This window comes from Fundulus heteroclitus, chromosome 5, assembly GCF_011125445.2.
Source record: "Fundulus heteroclitus isolate FHET01 chromosome 5, MU-UCD_Fhet_4.1, whole genome shotgun sequence".
Classification (NCBI taxonomy): domain Eukaryota; kingdom Metazoa; phylum Chordata; class Actinopteri; order Cyprinodontiformes; family Fundulidae; genus Fundulus; species Fundulus heteroclitus.
Window position 1 is genome coordinate 10,034,230 of NC_046365.1, and position 5,679 is coordinate 10,039,908.

Here is a 5,679-nt window from a genome sequence, read left to right on the forward strand (position 1 = left end):
CAGCCGTTAAACTTTCCCAAGACGATGTCCCAGGCACACGGTTTACTGGTCGCACTGTCGAAGAACACACCAACCTTCAGCTCAAACGATGGCTTGAGGTTCGAGGGTTTAAAAAGACTGGAAAACTGGCCGAGTTGATGAACGGTAAGCTTTGTTTTTTTTTTCCTGCGCGGCGATCATGGCAGCGTCGGCCGTTTTTTTTTTGTTGTTGTTGTTGTTTGCAATCACCGTCCAGGAATGGGTATATGTTTAATGTTTGTCTCATTTGAAATGTTTTTGAGTAAGCTATCCTGGTAGCAGGCTATCATGTTAGCGCCTGCTACCATGATAGCCTATATGCTGTCATGGTAGCAGGCGCTACTTTATTAACATGTCGGCCACCAAAATACTCTTACCTTGACTTGATGTCGCTGGAATTGGGTCAGGATGTTCTTCGGTTGTGCCCTTTCCTCCGACAAAATGCTTGCTACATATGTACTTGAATTTGGTAACTTTTTCCGGGTTGAACTGTTGTGTAGGCCGACCGCCCCCGGTCCCAGCGCACACATTTCTCCTTGGCAGTCTTGAAGAAAACATCCTTCATATGCGGCCGATCAGCGTAACTCGAGTCGCTGTTGCACGTTCCATAGCAACAATGTTTAAAAACCATGGTCTTAGATTTGGAAAAAGCAGTCGTTTACCGAGTAAAACCTAGGCTAACGCACGTCTTATTTACAGCAAAACAACGGCGGCTTTCCGGAGTTTGCCCCACTGCGTACCACGTGATGTGACGTCATCGTGACGTTGTGTTTCTAAAAATAGCTCGCGCGCGGTACCCCATTCTTAAAACTGGGGTCATGCTGAGCTCTGTGTATGCCAGATGACTGACTCCGTATAACTACTTCATAGAAATCCAATATTTCTCTGCAAAACATTTATTCTGCCATCAGGGTTTTGAACTGTGAAAGACCCAAAACAGACTGAAAGCTGGCAGATATGCTGCTTAAAATCTTTAATAGTTAACACAATAAACAAAGCTCCAGAAAGTCTGTACTAGAAAACAAACCATAGAAAATCAGAAGCACTGACAGATAACAAAAGGAAACTGGAAGTGAACAGGATGATCAGAAGAGGAACCAAAGAAACCCAGGAATATAAATGCTGGATTGCAGACAGGAGTAGAGAATTATGACATGGTACAACAGAGGAAATCAATAAAAAGTCATTGAAATGACTGTTACCTTGAGCTATCTCTATAGTTATGCTGCTGTAGGCTTAGGCTACTGGAGGACATCAGGGCCTATTTTTCTCACTCTATAGAGTTTTACTGTTCTCCAGTTTTGCATTGCTTGTCGTCATTTCAGCTTTTAACTTTTTGCTCTCTCTCTTTTTTTCTTCATAGTAGGTACACCTGGTCTGGCGTTCTGTTAACTGTGACATCATCCAGGGAAGACAGATCACCCGCTATCTGAGGCGTGCAGGGAAGATTGTGGCTGATCCCTCGCACCCCAGTCACAGACTATTTCAATCACTTCCCTCTGGCAGGAGGCTGCGGTCCATCAAGACCACAACCTCACGCCACAAGAACAGTTTATTTCCCATCTGCTACCAACCTTATAAACAAGGCCAAGAGCCACCAGTAAATCTGGACACTGTCTCTCTCCCCTGTTCAGGACTTACAAGCTTCTGCGTTACATTGATGCACAGTCTGCTGAGTGTATACAGCTTCCGTGTATATATCCTTTGCTTCTTATTTCACTGTATTCTTATTTTTGTCTGCACCATCAACACCAAGTCAAATTCCTTGTAAGTGCAAACCTACTTGGCGATTAAACTTGATTCTGATTCTGATTACCATCTAATGTAGAACAGATTACTGGATCAATGTGTGCTTCTGTGCTTTTATGTCTCTCTTATTGTGTCTCTGCTCTGTCTTCTATAACCCCCAGTCGGTCGAGGCAGATCACCGTTCATACTGAGCCTGGTTCTGCTGGAGGTTTTCCTTCCTGTTAATGGGGAGTTTTTCTTTCCACTGTCGCTTCATGCTTGCTCAGTATGAGGGATTGCTGCAAAGCCATGGACAATGCAGACAACTCTCCCTGTAGCTCTATGCTTCTCCAGGAGTGAATGCTGCTTGTCGGGACTTTGATGCAATCAACTGGTTCCCTTAGATAGGAAGTTTTTTGACCAAGCTGTATAATATGATTGAATTTGACTTTGTAAAGTGCCTTGAGATGACATGTTTCATGAATTGGCGCTATATAAATAAAATTGAATTGAAATAAACACCACACAGAACAAGCTGTACTTGAAAACACTGTGGTTTACAAAATTAGATCAGGCTTGTATAAAGACTAGACTTCTTCTGAAGAAAAGATTTGAGTCAAAGCAGGCAACAAGCAGTATGTTGCTAAAGGTGGAACATCTGTGTGCACAATGTAGGGCTTGACGGTAATTCAATGACAATAAATATATATATATATATATATATATATATATATATATATATATATATATAGACGTGTTGTCTATCAAAATAAAATGGGTCAATAAAAATTTCAATAGAACATTTGTCCTTCCTTTTGCTTTCTAGCCTATCATGTAGGTTAATACGAGAGTCATTTCCTTCTACCCAACCAATCACAAACGACGACTCAGGAACGCTCCGTCACCAAGCTCCGCCCCTTCAAAGAGTTCAGCGAGCATGTGTCCATTTTTTTTAAAACTTGCAGTTTTGGCAAAGAGTTGGTTAAATAAATGGTTGCGTTTGAATTCAGTGTTTGTGTGTTCTTTATCTAAAAGTAGGCCATTAAACAACAGCATAAAATGAACAGGACTGCTCTTAAAATATGTCTTGAAAATGATCAACATCGATCAATATGATTTCTATTGTATTTGCTATTTTTCTATGTCGTCCAGCCCTAGTACAGAGCCGCAGGTTGTCCGCCCAAAGGGACTCCTCGGAGAGATGGAGGTGAAATCCCATCCACATGTTGGCGGAAAGAACCCCCACCCCGTTTTTCTTTTCTATGTGTGGCTGGCTGCTAATGTGCTTTGATGCGAGTCTCTTCTCTGGACTGCGGCGTGTAGCTCCATGCACTGGCCTCTACTGGCCAACCAGTGTAAGTTCACATGAGTTTTCTCCATACCAGCGCAACCAGCATACCACCAGAAAAACGCGGAGCACATGTGAAATATCGTGCCAGTCATAGAATAAAGCTTCATGAAGCTTTGAAGCCTTCCAGACGGTTGTTTCACGAAAGGATTAATTTGCAGAACAATCGCCCCGCTGGTCTGAGAAAGTTTAACATGCAGATGCTGGGCGTTTTCTATTTGATAACACCATTAAGAAACCATTCTGAAGTGGTTAAAACCATGGAAATGAGTGCCAAGTAAAATAACCAATTTCCTCTTAAAAACGAATTTCATGCACGATAGATAGATAGATAGATAGATAGATAGATAGATAGATAGATAGATAGATAGATAGATAGATAGATAGATAGATAGATAGATAGATAGATAGATAGATAGATAGGTACATGGTTTGGGGATGCATTGCTCCAGCAGGACCTGGCCATCTTACAGTCCATCATCAATCTTATCTTGTTTCAAAGGGCACCTGGGGAAAAGCCATTAAAGTTAAAACAAAAATGGACCCTGCAACATGACATCTTCAGGTGGGCTCTACAGAGCACAATTAGTTAAAAACCAGTCACTTTTTCCCCAGGCTGACAATCTGATGAGCGCAATGAGCCCCTCACAATCTTAGCAGTGAGCTACACTGCTGTGACACAAATTGAGTAGAGACAATTCACAACCTGGCTTTCTTTTACACAAGAAATCATTTCATTACAGCTCTGGCTGAATGTGTAGGGTTGTTGTCCTGCCAGAAGATGACCCAACCCACCAGTCTTTTGCAATTCTTCCAGGATTGGCCTCTATTTAAATGCATTTATCTTCCTATCCACTCTGACCAGCTTCCATGTTACTTCTGAAGAACAACAGTCCCACAGCATGATGCTGTCACCATTGGCATGATGCATTTAATGCAATGTGCAGCATTAGCTGTTTTGTGTTGTTGTTTTGTTTTTTTGTTGTTGTTTCTGTGTGCCACAGTTAGTGTTTTTCATGTAATCTGGAAAGTTTGGTCTTGTCTGACCAGAGAAATTTTTTTCTACAAGTCTGCTGTGCCCCACACTATACTTACGAATTAGCTGACTTCTGAAGGCTTCTCTTAACACAAAATTTTAATTATGGGGATCACATTATAGGTGGCTGAATGCATAGGCACGCCACTTTATACAGATTTTTTATTACAAAATATTTTGAAGGTGTATTTAATTTGTGCCGTTTTCTAGTGGTCTATCACATAAAATCCCCATGAAACACAAGTTTGCGGTTGTAAGTTGACACTATAAACTTCAGTGGTATGAATACTTTTGCAAGGCACTGTATTTATTTTACATTGATCCACTTGTTTTATATGTGGCATCTGTTTAACGCAGATTAACGCAGTTTCATGATGGCATACGGTTTTTAGCATCCAATTAAATAAAAACTCATCTTGTGTTTGAAAAAGCGTCCCAGTCTAGAAGTAAGATGTAACTAAACTGCTCAAAACTCAAAGAAGGAACACTTCTGAATCAGAGTATAATGTCAAGTCAGCTAAACGTCTGGGATATTGATCTGCATGAGGCGATACCTGGACCCTGCAGAGGTTACACAGACTGTCCAACTCCACCAGGATGGCACACCAGTGCGTGTCTCCCAGCACGGTCTCAAGAGCATGGAGGAGATTCCAGGAGACGGTCTGGACTGGGCCGTCTAAAGAAGGCTTTCCCAAAGTGGGGGAACCCCTGATTTGTTGTTGATGAGCTAAAAAGATTTAGTATTTCCTTTTGTGTGAAACCCGATACCAAAGTAAAACTTTACAAGATGCACATCATTCCTCATTTTAACCCAGGGGGAAGACTGGACCTTTTGTTAGAGTACTTATAAAAATACAAATTTATTCTCATAATTTAACAACTTTAGTCCCGTAATATCTCCCCTCCCCCCAAAAACAGAAAAAAAAAGAGAGGTAAACCTTACCCGCTAAAAGGCGGTTGCCAGTCACTGGCACTGTAATTTTGGGGGTTGCAGGCTGAAAAGTTCATTTTAAAGTCCATAACCTATCACCTGGACGGGTATCTGCTCCTTCGTGCAAAGGAGATACAGGAGAACTGCCAAAGCCCTACAATGTGGCCTCCATCATGTTTAGCTCCATCTGACGCCACCAGGTTGCACCTCAGACTGTCCTGGAGCTCAGTGATGCCCTGGTCAGGGTCTGGGAGGAGGAGATACCCCAGGAAATCATCCGTCATCTCATAAGGAGCACACCTCCATGTTGTCAGGTATGTACACAGGTAAATGGGGGCCATGCAAACTACCGACGACCATTTGGAGTTGCTGCAATGACCTTTCAGAAAATTGGACAAGCCTGCCACATCAGTTTTTCAGTTTCACGTTCTATGTGACGTATTAAAGCCTCACTTTCATTTTCATTGAATAATGTGGCGTCCTTTTGTTCCTAACACATTAATACTTCAGTATTAGTATGAATGTCCAGCAGGACTTTTTAAAAAAATGTTTTCAGTGTTCCTCTAATTCTTCGAGAAGTGCATTTTCAGAATGAATGATTAAATCAGGAGAACAAAA